Source organism: Erinaceus europaeus, chromosome 1 (assembly GCF_950295315.1).
Source record: "Erinaceus europaeus chromosome 1, mEriEur2.1, whole genome shotgun sequence".
NCBI lineage: Eukaryota > Metazoa > Chordata > Mammalia > Eulipotyphla > Erinaceidae > Erinaceus > Erinaceus europaeus.
In genome coordinates this window covers 141,536,782-141,553,916 of record NC_080162.1, presented here as the reverse complement: position 1 = coordinate 141,553,916, position 17,135 = coordinate 141,536,782, and the positions used below count along the sequence as shown (strand labels likewise).

General features: G+C 45.4%; 1 protein-coding gene across 2 annotated transcripts in view; it reads left to right on the top strand.

The window, feature by feature from the left end:
• The first annotated feature begins 816 nt into the window (after positions 1 to 816).
• Positions 817 to 17,135, top strand: part of NCALD (neurocalcin delta) — a 435,454-nt gene continuing 419,135 nt past the window's right edge. The window contains exons 1-2 of one of the 2 annotated variants that reach the window (XM_060196362.1): positions 817 to 850; positions 8,887 to 8,944. The gene's annotated coding sequence lies outside the window, so the exon portion shown is untranslated. Of the gene's footprint in view, positions 851 to 8,886; positions 8,945 to 17,135 lie in introns of those variants that run through there. The other variant, XM_060196355.1, reaches the window with a different exon arrangement.

Genomic DNA, 17,135 nt, shown 5'->3' with positions numbered 1-17,135 from the left:
TCCTCTCTGCAGGCCCTAGCGCTTGAATGTGCCCCTAGTGTTTTGTTTTCTTTTCTCTCCTTAAAAATCCTTGATTTAAAAAAAAAGTTAATTTTTATTGAATAGAGACAGAAATTGAGAGGGGAGAGGAAGACAGAGAGACACCCACAGCCCTGCTTTACCACTCATAAAGCTTTCCCCCTGCAGGTGGGAACCAGGGGGGCTTGAATCTGGGTCCTTGTACATTCTAGTATGTGCTTAACCAGGTGCACCATTGCCCCCAGTGTCTTTTAACGGGGCCCTGGAAGAAGGTGCTATTGGGTTGAAGCTGACCTCGACAACCTGAACAGGCAAACAGACAACCACTTTGGGGAGTAGCAGGGGTGTGTGTCCAGGACTAGGATGCACAAGGTGAGAAACCCAGTAGTTGGCATCCGAACTAGACGGGGGTGTCCACTGTACCTGCAAACCTTATTTTCCGGATTGCCCAACTCTCTGTAGCCCTGTGTTCTGAACCACTGGGGAGGCGGATGGAGGGGCTTTGGGGTGGGCAAGGCTGGGGGGGCGCGGCCCAGGGGTAGGCGGGGTGGGAGTACTTCCAGGGGAGAGGGGGCGGGGCGGGGGCGCTGTCCAGGGGAAGAAGGGGGCGTGTCCAGGTGGAGGCAGGTGGGGGCGCTATCCAGGGAGAGGTGGGGGGGTTGTTGTCCAGGGGGAGGTGTATGTGTGGAGGGGTTGCTCCCAGGGGGAGGTGTGTGTGGGAGGTGCTGTCCAGGGGGAGGCGGGGAGCGGGCGCTGTCCAGGGGAGGGTTGTGGAGGAAAAGGCTGTCGCCGACTGGCCCGAGGCGACATAAACGCCGGAGCAGAGATAGTGGTGAGTCTCAGGCCCCTCCCTCCTCCCTCCTCGCACCTCCTCCCTCCTCCCTCTCCTCCCAATGCTCTGGACCGTGCTGGGGGCGTAGGGGGTGTGGGGGGGGGCTGCGGGGGCTGCGGTTCTGGGTGAGGCTGAGGTGCGGGACTCCTGGGCTGGAGCTTGCATCTAGGAGCTTGATACTGGGAGCGCGGTGCTGGAAGCTCGGTCCTGGGAACTCGGTCCTGCAGCGCGTCCCGTGGGCAGCTCACCCTCCAACCCTCCTTTTCCCTGCTGTCTCCGAGGGAAAAAACCCGAGTTCCTGGCATTAAAGGAAAACGCGACTTTGCAGAGGGTGCGGGGTTGGGGGGTATGTGTGTGTGTGTGGGGCGCTCCCCGGCGTTTCACTGCTCCAGGGCACCCTGGAGGAGGGGGGTCTGTGCCCGGTGTCTCCCTGCTCCAGTGCACCCCTGGGGGCGGGGGCTGGGCGATGGCTGGGGGGGCGGCTGTGTGCCGGGGAACCAGGTCCTTTGCAGTCAGCCAGGTGTGGCCGCAGGAGAGCTGGGTGGGCGACAGGTTGGGGGCTAAAAGCCAACAGGAAGGCGGCCCTTTGGGCTCGGGGCCCAAAGGTCCCTGTCCTCAGCCTAGGGGATTTGGGAGGGTGGCTGGGGAGCTGTGCTGGGAGCGCTTTGCAGTGCATTCCGATTTATTTTTAGCTCTCTTCTAGAGAAGCAGGATGTGCAAAGTGGGCTGTGTCAACCGGGAGGGGCGGGAGGTCTCCCTGTCTGCAGGAAATACTCAAGTTTCTACTTTAACTTTCAACCCCTGGAGAAAGGCGCTTGAGTCTCTGGGAGGGCCGGGCCCGGGCCCCGCCCCCGCCCCCGCCCCCACTCCCGCCCTAGCCCCCACAAACAGCGCTTCTGTTCTGGGATTTGCTCGGGGTTGCAAGCAGGTTAGCCCCAATTCTGATGGTGGAGCAGCTCTGTTCCTTAGGGCAAGTAGCTGGAACACTGGAGCAGCCCAGGCTGAAGCCACAAGAGCTTCTTCCAAGTTTGCCCAATCTGACTAACTTGAAAATATCAAACCCAAGCAGCCCTGTCATCAAGTACACAGTTTGATGTGGGTTTTCTTTTTCTTTCTTTTTTTTTTTTTATTTTTTATTTAAGAAAGGATTAGTGAACAAAAACATAAGGTAGAAGGGGTACAACTCCACACAATTCCCACCACCCAATCCCCATAATCCCCCCCCTCCCATGGTAGCTTTCCCATTCTCTAGCCCTCTGGGAGCATGGACCCAGGGTCACTGAGGGTTGCAGAAGGTAGAAGGTCTGGCTTCTGTAATTGCTTCCCCGCTGAACATGGGCGTTGACTGGTCGGTCCATACTCCCAGTCTGCCTCTCTCTTTCCCTAGTAAGGTGTGTCTCTGGGGAAGCTGAGCTCCAGGACACATTGATGGGGTCTTCAATCCAGGGAAGCCTGGCCAGCATCCTGGTGGCATCTGGAACCTGGTGATTGAAAAGAGAGTTAACATATGAGGCCAAACAATTTGTTGAGCAATCATGGATTCCAAGCTTGGAATAGTGGAGAGGAAGTGTTAGGGAGGTACTCACTGCAAACTCTAGTGTACTTCTGCTTTCAGGTATATATTTTGCAGTAGTTTATGGATACGTGTGCACATAAGCTCTCTCTCACAGAAACTGGTGTATATCTAGATTATGGGACTTTGTTAGAAAGTGAACTACCTGAGATGAAATTAGAGTGTACTATAAAAGGAAAGGTCTCACCCGAGTAATGAAGTTGAAGGGTTGTCATTCCACACGTGAAGTCTCTGGATACAGTCTGAGGTGAAGCATATTGAGGTGGCAATCGTTGCTTTGGTTAGGTTGTGATCGGCGGATGCAATATTATTTGGTTTGGATTGGGAGATGCATACGGGAAAGTGGGCCCTATCCAAGGGTTCCAGGACTGGGGGAAGTAGGGGCTCTATAGTAAAGATGTGAGGTTCCTGCTGTCTTAGGGTTCAAAAAGACAATCGATAGTTAATATTATCATCACATTATTTGTTAATTGGGTTAACTTTGAAAAGTCCCTTTGTTATGGTTTGCTGTACAGTACCCAGTATCTTGTATATAGCTGTGCTATTGGATGCTTCTAATCTACTTGGTCTAGGCTTTTGAGAGAGTCCGCATATCAAATACACAGCCTATATATTAAAAAGATTCAGTTTGTCTTTTGAGAAACTTTGAGACATACAATTGATTTCCCCCTCTCATATTAATTAACTACTGATTTATATGTCTACATTTTGCTAGGAGTGTACATAAACTCCATTTGATGTGGGTTTTCTTTCAGACCTTGTTGTGAGGTTGCTCCCCCATCCTCATGGGCCACCACAACTAGGAGACACCAGTGTTTAATGGGCAAATCCAGGGTGCAAGACCTGCATGGGATGGGGGAGGTGGTAAAGTGAAGGTGGGAGCATGGGTGTACGGGGGGGTAGTTCTGGGGGAATAGACATAGAATTGATAATTGGCATCATCTTACATGTCATCTCTGACTGATAGAAAGTGCTTGGTTGGAGAGATGAGGTGCACAGACATTCTCTGGATGGACTCTGGTCCAGGCTCAGCTGGAAAGTGAACTGTGGTCAGTTAGTGATGTCTGTCTGGGTGTGGGATTAGGAAGTGGTGCCAAACAGGCTTTGTACTATATACCTTTATTACCATAAGAGTATCCTTGAAGGATGCTGAAGGCAGGAATTAGGGATAGAGTACACGAATTGAAAGTGATCCCTGACCTGCCAACGCCCATGTCCAGTGGAGAAGCAATTACAGAAGACAGAACTCCTACCTTCTACACTTCATAAAGATTTTTGGTTCATACTTCCAGCAGGGGGGAAATGATAGGGGGAAGATGACCAGAGGGTTCTGAACTCCAAGCACTGGGGCCCAGAGAGAGAAAAGGAAAAAAGGAGGGACATTTGGAAGTAGTAATAGGTGTAGGTGTGTCTAGAAAAGAAAAAGAAGATGGGACCATGGAAAAAGAAAAGGGGGGGGCAAATACATAAAAAGATAGACAGATAATTATAGAAATAATAGCCTATATCTGTGATCTTGGGAGAACCACTGCAGTTTCCAATGGAAGGAATGGGGACACAGAACTCTGGTGGTTGGAATGGTGTAGAATTATACTATTGTCTTATAATTTTGTAAATCAATATTAAGTCACTAATAAAATTAAATAAAAAAATTAAAGAGATTCCCTAGAAGGAGCCAGGGAACTTCTATCAGATTAACAATCATTATATTAGCAGCTTTCATTGATCAGTGTATCTGTGATGATTTAGTTGCAAGAAATGTGTTTGAATTGGAACCCAACTCTGTTCAAAGTGTCAGGAGCTCTGCAGTTCAAACCATTTTTAAAAAAATTTTTATTATCTTTATTTATTAGATAGAAACAGCCAGAAATCGAGAAGAAAGGAGGAGAAAGACAGAGAGACACCTGCAACCCTACTTCAGCACTGGCAAAGCTTTCCCCCTGCAGGTGGGGGCCAGGGGCTCGAACCCCGGTCCTTTGGTACTGTAACATGTCACTCAACCAGGTGTGCCACCACCCAGCCCCTAAACCATTTTGAAGTGAAAGAAAAGGAACATTATTTTGTCTCTGATAACTCCTTAGTCAAAGCATCAGTACCAAAGCCTGATCTTTCTTTCCACATTTATTGTTTTGCTTCTTTGGGGGTGGGTTGGCATCATTTTAAGGTTCCATTTCATTGTAGGATGATGATAGGAGTTGACATCTGGTACATGCAGTACTGGGGATCCAACTGGGAACCTAGGGGGTTGCCAAGTCCAATTGAGTCATTTCCCCAGCCACAAAGCATTTAAAGATTTTTTTTTAAATAATAAAAGGAAAAGAATGCCCGCTAAATAGCTTATTTGGATAGTGTACTGCTTTGCCATGTGTGCAACCCAGGTTCAAGCCCAGCCCCCACAACATTTAAGGAAGCCTTGGGACTGTGGTCTCTTTCACACTCTTTCTACCTCTCTACCTCTCTATCTTTATTTTAAAAGAGAGCAAGAGAAGGATTAAGGGGGTGGGGGAGAAAGAGAGGGAAAGAAAAGAAAGGGTATTCTCACACATGCTAAAATATGAATAAATAGTGTTAGAGTTTATAATAGGGCTAGCAAGCTGGATTAGGGCAGAGAGTAGCTCCCAAACTTGAAGAAAATCTATGAATAAAATTAACTGTTTACCTCATCCATCCACTTGACCCAGAGCCCATGTCTATTCATATTTAGCACAGGAGCCTGTGTGGCCTCGGAGTCCCTGTCAGTCTGAGATCACAGTTCATGGTCACATCTGGGAATATTCTAGGCTGCATTCATTTCAGGACCAGTCTTCCTTGAGTGGAAGAGTATGTTAACCCATCTTCCTTTCAGAGAATGGGGCAGTCTCTACCATTTGCTGCTGTATAGTGAGAGCAAGGTCCTATAGAGGCCCACAAGAGGGCTTGTGATAATGTTCATGATGGAAGTGACCAGTGATAGTGGAGAGAGGGATCCATCAGAGATCTAGGCCCATCATACCGGTGTGGGAATACAAGGATTCTCTGACTAGAGCCACAAATGATGGAGTGGCCTGATAGTGACCAAAAGGGCCATCATTAAAGTGTGCTGTTCTCTTGCCCTTATCCAGCCTTTGTAGTCCTTTTTTTTTTAAATTAATTTTTTTATTTATTCCCTTTTGTTGCCCTTGTTGTTTTATTGTTGTAGTTATTATTGTTGTTGTCGTTGTTGGATAGGACAGAGAGAAATGGAGAGAGGGAGGGGAAGACAGAGAGGAGGAGAGAAAGATAGACACCTGCAGACCTGCTTCACCGCCTGTGAAGCGACTCCCCTGCAGGTGGGGAGCCGGGGTTCGAACCAGGATCCTTATGCCGGTCCTTGTGCTTTGTGCCACCTGCGCTTAGCCCGCTGCACTACAGCCCGACTCCCTGTAGTCCTTTCTTTATCTGATTTGTTTAGACTTTTTCCCAGTTATTAAAGCATTGAGTGCCATTTGGTGTATTTAAACCAGTATTAGATTTATGGGGTCTGCCTTCTTTGAGTCTTTATGCTAGATCGCCAAGCTTACTAGTCTAAGTCTAACCAATTAGAATATTTATGATGCCTTCTTTAGGCCATTCTACTAGAATACCAGGCTAGTAGAATGTACTAGATTAGTACTAGATTAGGTCTAAGTCTAATCTTGGAGGGTTGTTAAGTACTTTTACTTTGAGGTATATAATTGCTTCATGCTTATGGATACATGTACACCTGTACCCAATACCCTAGGCCTTAGCCTGTGTCTAATGTCTGTAACTTAGTTAGAAAATGTGCCATCTGTTCCCCAGAGCCCCACCCCACTAGGGAAAGAGAGAGACAGGCTGGGAGTATGGATCGACTTGTCAATGCCCATGTTCAGTGAGGAAGCAATTACAGAAGCCAGCCTTCCACCTTCTGCAACCCACTATGACCTTAGGTCCATACTTCCAGAGGGATAAAGAATAGGAAAGCTATCAGGGGAGGGGATGGGATATGGAGTTCTGGTTGTGGGAACTGTGTGGAGTTGCACCTCTCTTATCCTATGGTTTTTGTCAGTGTTTCCTTTTTATAAATAAAATAATAATAATAGTAAAAAGAAAATATGCCATCTAAAGTGGAACTAGATAGAAATTGAGAGGGGAGGGATAGATACAGAGGGAAGGAGACAGGTGTTAAAAGATGGTCTTACCAGATTAGAGAAATTGGGAAGTTGACATCTCAGTTTTGGTGTCTCTGGTGACAATCTGCAGTAACAAGTCAGTAGCAGCATAATGTGGCATGGCAGCACTGGTAGTAGTGATTTAGTTAAGTTTGATGGAGGGAGTATGACTGTAAGGGATCAGAGAGGAGAAACATCAAAAAATATGGACATAGTCCTAGACCTTCAAGGACTAGGTTTTCTCCACTTTTCTTTTTTTTAAATTTATTTTTTAAGATACTTATTTATCCCCCTTTTGTTGCTCTTGTTGTTTTTATTGTTGTAGTTACTATTGTTGTCATTGATGTCGTCGTTGTTGAATAGGACAGAGAGAAATGGAGAGAGGAGGGGAAGGCAGAGAAGGGGAGAGAAAGATGTCTACCTGCAGACCTGCTTCACCACCTGTGAAGCGATTTCCCTGCAGGTGGGGAGCCCAGGGCTTGAACCGGGATCCTTATGGCAGTGATTGCATTTTGTGCCACCTGTGTTTAACCTACTGTGCTACCGCCCGACTCCCAGTTTTCTCCACTTTTCTACCACCACAGTATTCTATTTATCACCATATTAAATGGTATTTTACTTCAGGAGAGAAGGAAACTGACCCTGAGATATTTCATGGCCAAGGATGCCTTGTACACATTGATGCTGCTAATAACAACAGTGATAGTTTATTTCTGTACTTTTAATCAAGTAAACAGAGCTCTAAGTATTAACTCAAATAATTTTGATAAACCTTCAAAGGCTTTATCAGTCAAGGTCCCATAAGGAAACAGGTTAAAAAGCTCAAAAAATTTTTTTTGAAAAAGAAAATTAAATGAGAAGCATTTGAAATCCTGTTGGCAGGTTAAGGTAAATGACCTAGAGTGGTTAGCAATGCACACACCTTTTACTGTCTCAGTCCTGAAAGGTGATGTAAGAGCATCCACTTATATAACCAGAAGAGAAACCAGAGCATTGAAAAATATAAAAGACTTATTTATTTTAATAATTAAAAAAAATTAATTTGGTCCTTTTAAAAATATTTATGTATTAGCTAGAGACAGAGAGAAATTGAGAGGGAAGGGAGAAATACAAAGGGAAAAATACAGATAGACACCTGCAGCTCTGTTTCACTACTTGTGAAGCTTTCCCCCTGCAGGTGGGGACCAGAGTCTTGAGCTGACATCCTTGTGCTCTATAATGTGTGCGCTTAACCAGGTGCACCACCGCCTGGCCCCTTAATAATTAAAAACAATTAAATTATCATTATTTATTTTTTAAAATTATCATTATTTATTGGAGACAGCCAGATATTGAGAGTGGAGGGGAAGATAGAGAGAGAGAGACACCTGCAGCACTGCTTTACCACTCTTGAAGCTTTCCCTCTACAGGTAGGGCTTGAACCTGGGTCCTTGCACATTATAACATGTGTGTTCAATCAGGTGTGCCACCACCCAGCCTTAAAAGATGTATTATTATTATTACTATTATTAAAGAGGAAAAGAGAAACCACAATGTGTTGGAGGGAATTACAGCTGAGTTTATTCCCCACATGTGTAAGGTTTAGTCACACATAATCTCAACAAAGAATTGAGGAGAGAGCATGATTTTTCAGGAATTTTAAACTGTATTCAGGAAAACTGAACATTCACATGGCAGGCTGAGTGTGGAGGGGAGATAAAGAGGAGCCATGATAGGAGGGTCGCACAAGTAGAGAATGAGCACCTAAGCCACACCCACAGGTCTAACTTGTAAACATCCCAGTCCCTCCTGCCTTCACCTTTCTAAACCGCTGCACGTGATACACGCCCATTCCCTGTGCTACAAATTCTTGCCTACAGGCACACAGGTGCGCTTGGGGAACTTGTGTCTGACGCAGTGCTGCTGAGTCTTGTGTCCCCTCAGGTACTTCCGGTCACTTCTGAGCTCAACTACAGTGCTGCTGTATGCCTGCGCTGGGAAACTGACCTGAGTCCTTGCGAGTGCTAGTTCTGTGTCTGCCTCTGAGAGCAGTTTCTGGAGCTGCTCTTTAGTAGAAGCCTGTAGCAGAAAGGCAGGCAGCACGTGAATGAATACCAGCCACTCATTTTCCCCCTTCTCTGTTGGTGCCTTCCAATGGGCCTTGCTAACTTGGACAAGGACTGGGAAGCTTGCTGGCTGACTTGATAGGAATTACTTTTTATCTAAAAGTCAACCTCATGTGACCTGTGGGAAGGAGTGACCAAGGGAGGAGCCTCAGATCTAAGAGACAGGTGGAATACAGAAAAGGCCACATTATCACTATTCTTACTTTACAGACAAGGAAGGCAACAGCAACGTGGAGACACTGCATGACTTACCCAACACCAGTTACTAGTAAGTTGACAAAATTGTGATTTGAACCCAGGAACGTTTCTTGTGTTTTACTGATTGGCTCTGGAATATTATGTTTCCCTTCAACTCTGGGGGAAATATTATGTGTGTAATGAATGATTCTTTGGGAATAATCAGATTGGTACAAACTTGACCTGGTTGGTCAAATATAGAATTAGTGACTGCCTAGAATGTGCCTCCCCTGCCTTCTAATGGTAACATGTAATTCATAAGCTTGGTTCCTAACTGACTGGTTAGATCTGGATAAAGAAAGACTTTCCAGGCGGGGTAGATAGCATAATGGTTATGCGGAGTCTCTCATGCCTGAGGCTCTGAGGTCCCAGGTTTAATCCTGCGCAGCCATCATGAACCAGAGCTGAGCAGTGCTTTGGTAAAAAATAAAAAAATAAAATAAAATAAAAGCCTTTTCTGTATAGTGGATGTAAGTGACAATGTATGTCCTTGAGAGCTGTGTGAAGAAAGGCATATTGGTTTTATTTTTAATTAAAATCATTTTCATTATTATTATTATTTTTTTAGGTTTATTTATTTATTTCCTTTTATTGCCCTTGTGGTTTTATTGTTGTAGTTATTGTTGTTGTTATTGTTGATGTCGTTGTTGATAGATAGGACAGAGAGAAATGGAGAGAGGTGGGGAAGACAGAGAGGGGGAGAGAAAGGTAGACAGACACCTGCAGCCCTACTTCACCACTTGTGAAGCGACTTCCTTGCAGGTGGGGATCCGGGGCTTGAAGGGGGATCATTATGCCGGTCCTTGTGCTTTGCGCCATCTGCGCGCCTAACCCGCTGCACTACCGCCAGACTCCCTACTTGTAATATTTTATGAGAGAGACCAAAACATTGTTCCATTATAAGCAGGGCCAGGGGTTAAAATGCAGGGCTTCAAGCCTGCTGAGCCACTTGCTTGCTCTTTTTTTGCTCTTAGTTGAAATTATTTATGGAGTTGACTGTTTAATTTGGTGATTTAAATTTTAAACAGCCCTGGAGCTGTTTCAGAAGAATACTATGGAGATAAGGGGGGGTGGTAGCTCCCTATGCTGCCTTGCCTGGAGCGATGGAGAGGTGAGGTCTAGTGGTGTGAAAGCATGGAGCTGGGGGGTTGGGGGGTTGGATGGTGGGTGGGAGGGGAGAGCCTGACCTGACTCAGGAGGAGCTTTCTGGTCTGCAAAAGCTCTGTAGGAGCCCCAGGTTGCTAGTCACCACAAGCAAGAAGCCCTGTGTTGGGGGAAATGAACTATTCAGGGGCTAGGCTAGGCCTTCTTTGAAAACAGAGTGGGCTGTGTTGGAAGGTCTCATAGTTTCCATTCCCAGAGGGTGAGAATGGAGGCTAAAAGTAAGAGATGTGTGACTGAGGGCTTCCATTCATTTCCTGTGGCCACTGTAACCTAGGACCACAAACTAGGTGGCTTATAATAACAGACTAGTGTCCTCACCATTCCGGAGGCCAGAAGTCTGAAATCAAGGTCTCAGTATACCCAGACTTTCTCCAGATGCTGGGGGGAGAACGGGGGCTTGGGTGGATGGGGGCCATGGAGATGGGGAGGGGGCCCTGTTTCTTTTGGTTTCTGGTGCCATTTTCATCTATCTCTATGGTCCCAGAGCCTCTGTTTCTCTTCTGCGTTTCTCTTAAAGAAAGAAATGTTTGTCTTTCTATTTGCTTGCTGCACTTTGATTCATTGCAAACTGTTGTGCACGTTTACTTTAGAATATGTATTTCCCCCTAGTTTATGTAGTGCATATGCGTTCTATCTCATAGTCCCTGGTCTATATCTAGGTTTTGTGGCTTTGTTAGGAGGTGCACCACCTGACATGGAATTAAGGAACCCTATGAGCTAGGAAAGTTCTCACCAGAGTAATGGAACTGAAGGGTTGACATTCCATGCCTGGCATCTCTAGACACAATCTAAGTGAAATATGTTGAGGTGGTACTTGCTGCACTGATTTAGTTGAGATCAGCAGATGCAGTATCAAATGCTATGGATCAAGAGAAGTGTGCAGGAAAACGAGTCATGCTCCAGAAGTTTCAGGACTGGGAGGAATATATATAATTTATTTGTTTAATAATGATTAACAAGACCATAGGATAAGAGGGGTAAAATTCCACACAATTCCCACCACCAGAGAGAAATAAGGTTTTATAGAGAATGGGGAAGGTTCCTGCTGTTTTAGAGTTTAAGAAGGCAATAGATAGTTATTGTTATAACCAACTTATTCGGGAATTTGGTTGACTTTGAAAATCCTATGGTTAGGATCTAATGTATCATACAAGACCTCACCATGATTTATGCCATTTAGTCCTATTTACATATAGCTGTGTCTTATATAGTGACACAACCAGTTGCTTCTGGTCTCCCTGGTCTAAGATTATAGATGATTTAATATTTCAAAGAAAAAGTCATTATTAGAATTGTATTAATTATTTAATCATTGTTAAAATTCAATCAGGTTACCAATTTGAAACCTTAAGTGCTTAGACTGAAGGAATAAATACTCAGAACTGAGGTCTATTCATCAAAATGTTTGAGACATTCAGTCTGTTTTTCCCTTCATATTGATTAGTGATTTATAAGACTATATTTATTAATTTATACATTAATGGGAGTGTATATTAACACAATTCCCACCACCAAAAATCTGTGTCCCTACCCCATCCCCTATAGTGAAGCTGAAAATCTACCCTCCCGCTCCCCACTAGAGCCCTATTACACTAGGAAAGGATAGAAACAGGCTAGGGGTGTGGATCAACCTGTTAACACTCGTGTTCAGTGGAGAAGCAATTACAGAAGACCTTCCACCTTCTGCAACCCATAAAGAATTTTGGTCCAGGGACCAGCTGGTGGTGCACCTGGTTGAGTGGACATGTTACAGTGCACAAGGACTCAGGTTTGGACTCTTAGTCCTCACCTGCAGGGGGAAAGCTTCACTAGTGGTGGAACGGTGCTGCAGATGTCTCTCTGTCTCTCTCCCTCTCTATCTTCCCCTTCCCTCTTGACTTCTGGCTGCCTCTATCCAGTAAATAAATATAAATAAATAAAGAAAATAGAAAAAATTAAAAAAAGAATCTTGGTCCATACTCCTAGAGGGATAAAGATTAGGGAAGCTTCCAATGGAGAGGATGGGGTACAGAACCTTTGTGGTGGGAACTGTGTGGAATTGTACCCCTGTTTCTTACAGTCTTGTTAATTATTATTAAATCACTAATAAAAATTAGGTTTTTAAAAAAGAATTCCGGTTCGAGCCCCCGGCTCCCCACCTGCAGGAAGTCGCTTCACAAGCTGTGAAGCGGATCTGCAGGTGTCTATCTTTCTCTTCCTCCTCTCTGTCTTCCCCTCCTCTCTCGATTTCTCTCTGTCCTATCCAACAACGATGACAACAACAGCAGCAATAATAACTACAACAATAAAAAACAAAAAGGGCAACAAAAGGGAAAATAAATAAAAAAAAAAAAAGAAATGTTTGTCATAAGATTTAGGGTTCACCTGATTTTATTTCAAAATCCTTCACATTATATCTGCAGTGATCTTTGCCACAAATAGAGTCATGTTGACCTGCTCCAGAGGTTAAGATGTGGAGAGAGAAAATCTATATATCTATAATCAGTCAGTTGAGTGTGCACACACACACATACACACACGCGCGCGCGCGCACACCCACACACACACACACACACACACACTATAATGTTCAAAGATTGGAGTTTGAATCCTAGTTCCCCACCTGCAGGGGGGGAGACTTTATAGGTGGTGAAGCAGATCTGCAGATATCTATTATTGGTCTCCCATTCCCATTTCAATTTATTTCTGCCTTATCTAATAAAAAAAAAAGGAAGGGAAGGTAAACAAACAGACAAACAAAAAACCCAGAAAAGAAAACAAACAAAACCCCCTCCAGGAAAAATGGCCATCAGGAGCACTGGGTTTGTTATGCAGGCACTAAGTCCCAGTGATAACTCTGGTGGAATAATAACAATCTTATTCTATCTTTAAACAACAAAATGAGCACAACACATTGTTGTTAAAATTTTTGGAGGCTCTTGCTGGCTGGGATAGCTTCACGGGCGGGTAACAGAGACGACCAGAGACATACGGCTGGGCAGGGAAGCTGTATTTCTTTATTCACGAACAACGATTCATAAACTAAACCAAACTAATCACCAAACAGAACTCTGCTGTCTCTTTGCGGCGGCGCAAGCACTCTCTCTTACTCTGTAACTCTGGAACCCTCTCAACTCTGCAACTCTTCAACTCTGGAACTCTCTGCTGCCTCTTTGCCCCCTTGGCGGCACCAAGCACTCTCTCCTACTCTGGAACTCAGGAACTCTCGAACTCTCGAACTCTCCAACTCTCTCTCTGGAACTCAGGAACCCTCTCTTACTCTCAAGCTCTGAAACTCTGGCACTCAGGAACCCTGGAACTCTGGCGGGGTTCCTAGAGGCGGGGCCAAGCGGGCCGCGAAAACTAACTGGACTGATCCAATTCTCTTGGCGGGGGAGATCTAGAACAACCCAATGTAAAGCATACAACAATTCCCCCTTTTCTTTTTAACTAAATGACTACAGTATCAAGGGTGTGGGGTGAACAGAAACCTCTATCATACAGGCATTTTTTAAAAAAGAAACTGGCACAAACATGGAGAAACATGCAAGCAAGTAACAAGAACCAGTGTGCTGCCAAGGGAAGGCCTGAGGGGGCCATTTTTCGCCTCTGTGGGCAAAACTTTATCAGCTTAAAAAAAACATTTCTTGCCTCTGGGGGGTGTACTTGCGTCGACGGGCATTTGCATGGGGGCGGGGAACGGCCTAGAGTCTCAAAGGCAGCTGGCTGCAATTTACTTACTATGAAACAAAACTTGTTATTAGCATATTTCTAATAGAGAAGGAATTTGAGACTTTTACATATCAACAACGTCTTTTAACCTTTTGTTACACCCATTCAAGATGGAGTCAGGAAAGGAAACCTCAGGCATGAGAATAATTAGCATAGCCATTGTGCGATCTACCATTTCTAATAGAGAAGGTAATGGAGAGTTTTACATATCAACAAGTCTATTTAACCTTTTGTTTAGACCAACTTAGTTAAAATATATTGATTGTTAACTAATTTTTACCTCAGACTTTAAATGTAAGTTAATTTTATCTTTATGAGAATTACGTTGAAAACCTTTTTCATTTAACTTTGACTAGTAAGAATTTAGCCTTAAAGTTACTATTTACCAAACTTTAAACATACACATAAACATGGTCATTAATACACAAGGAGAGAAACCTTTGTTACGAAGACATGTCATTTCAAACACGAATTTAGATCTGTACTGTCTTAGTTGTTGGGGGGGGGTTCACCATCTGGAGGTGGCTTCCCGCGCAGCTTCACTTCTAGGAATTGCAGGTTGCGATCTCTACACAAATCTCTACGTACTTCAGCTTGTCTGCCTTCAGACTGGACCGGCGGCTGGAGATCTCATGTGCCCAGTTTTGGCAGGGAGCCTGGGGGTCTGGGAGGTCCGGGATCGTTCCAGAATTCATAGCAAGAGGGCAGGCAGGCCAGCTTTGTAGAAGGCGTGGGCCTAGGTGCCCAGGGGTGGCGGCCATGATAGGCCGCTGCGGCCCTGCCCCATGGCCCTGCCATGTCTGCTGCCCTGCTTGCAATGGCCGAGCAGTGTGGAGGGATCACGTGTCCAGTGCCCTGCGCCACGCGGTAGAGAGCTGGCTCCTGTGGGCTGGTCTCGGGCTCTTGCGTGTTGGCATCGGGCTCCAGCGTGTTGGCATCGGGCTCCAGCGTGTTGGCATCGGGCTCCAGCGTGTTGGCATCGGGCTCCAGCGTGCTGGCATCGGCCTCCTGCGGGCTGCGGGGCTGCGGGCGCGGTGCGCAGGGTTGTCTGGGCGCAGCCGGCTGGCTGGCTGTTTAACCAGGTGGAAACAGCAGCTCTGTGCCTCGCCTCCCTCCCGCTGGCTCTTCCCGCTGGCTGTTCTGAGTTCGCCCGAGCGAGTGGAAACCACAGAGTGGTCCAGAGATAAATGTTCCAGAAACAGCAAAACAGTCTTGTGAAGAAAGAGCAGAGGCCTTTGGAGATCTCTTCACAAGCAGAAGAGAAGGCCATAGTGCATAGGTAGCCAAATTGTCTTTACTTATCTGAGAGATGGGCAGGTCAGGTCCACATGGGCGCCACTTGTTGTTAAAATTCGGTGGCTCCTGCCGGGTTAGCTTCACGGGCGGGTAACAGGCACGGAGACAACGGCTGGGCAGAGAAGCTGTATTTCTTTATTCACGAACAACGATTCATAAACTAAGACAAACTAATCACCAAACAGAACTCTGCTGTCTCTTTGCGGCGGCGCAAGCACTCTCTCCAACTCTGCAACTCTTCAACTCTGGAACTCTCTGCTGCCTCTTTGCCCCCTTGGCGGCACCAAGCACTCTCTCCTACTCTGGAACTCAGGAACTCTCCACCTCTCGAACTCTCCAACTCTCTCTCTGGAACTCAGGAACCCTCTCTTACTCTCGAGCTCTGAAACTCTGGCACTCAGGAACCCTGGAACTCTGGCGGGGTTCCTAGAGGCGGGGCCAAGCGGGCCGCGAAAACTAACTGGACTGATCCAATTCTCTTGGCGGGGGAGATCTAGAACAACCCAATGTAAACCATACAACAACACATTATTACCTCCCCTTATTTCTGAATTGAAGGGGCCAGGGAAGAGCCTGTCAAAAAAGCCAGGGTGCATCCTGCCACAGGTGGAAATTACTTTTGCTTTTCTTTGTTCAGTGGCTTTGTAGGAAATGAAGTGTAGGAGGAAGAGTAGCCCCTGGTTCTGCTCTGGCTTCTCACCTGGGGCTTTCCTGGGTGCTTTTGGAACCCTAATAAATCAGAGGGAGTTTGAAGATGTTGAAATCTTTCCAGCAATAGAAACAAAAGTGAAATAGGTTCATAGGGAAACTCTACTTTCAGATGGAAGATGGGTAGCTATATTGGGAGAGAGAGCCCAAATTCATATAACTTTCATGGCAGCATTTGTTGTAATTATTTTATTTTTATTATTACCTGTTTCTTTTTTGTTGTACCTAACATATAAATTTAGCTTTATCTTAGGTGTGTATGTGGGTGAGAATGCATGGTACCTGCAGGGTTTAGCACTATTGTGTATCTCCTGCAGATAAGGAGAATTGCTGTACTCAGTTCCCAACTGGGTCCATTGTCTGCCAGGTACCCAAACAAGGTCAAGGGGAGCTCTAGCAATTACCTGACTGATTTGAGGGCTCCTAGTCAAACTAATGAAGTACCTGAAGAGAGCTCACCCCAGGGCATGACTCATTCTGTCTGGTTGTCTGCACTGATGATACTAATTGGGTAAAAGCCCACATCTTTTCCCTCTGTGCCACAGAGAAGAAAGGCAGTTGTAATTAAGGTTTGCTCCTCTCTAGGGGGGAATCTAATTTTGGTTCCTCCGCTACTTTGCAGTTTGACTTCAAAAGAAAAAGAAGGGAAAGAAATGTAAAGGTAAGATGTCATTCTATTTTACTGTAAATACTGCTCTATCATTGTTACTCTGGCTCATACAAATTTTGAATCTGCTAGCCTTGAATGGTATACCTGCATTACTGGAATACTTAGCAGAAGTTGATCCCAGCTCAAGAACATGGTCCACCTTGTACAAGACTGTCCACATGATTTGCGCAGTCTAGTGTAACATGAAAATACAGGGTCTTTGTTTAATTTTTTTTTAAAATATTTTCCATATGTAGGCTAGAGTGGTAGCTCTGTGGGTAGAACTCATGCTTTGTGTGTGTGAGGCCCTGGGTTTGATTTCTGGCATCACATACTCACCCCTTCCCAACCCCCCCCCAAATAAATAAATCAAAGGCCAGGTGAGGGCACACCTGGTCGAGTGCACATGTTATAATGTGCAAGGACCAGGGATCAAGCTCTGGTTTCCCACCTGCAGGGAGAGAGCTTCATGAGTAGTGAGGCCCAGGGACTGATATTGCCTTCCTGCTGTGTCCCTGCTTTTCTCTCTCTTTTTTAAAATTTATTTATTTAATCTCTTTTGTTGCCCTTGTTGTTTTATTGTTGTAGCTGTTGTTGTTGATGTCATCTTTGTCAGATAATACAGAGAGAAATGGAGAGAGGAGGGGAAGACAGAGGGGGAAAGAAAGATAGACACCTGCAGACCTGCTTCACC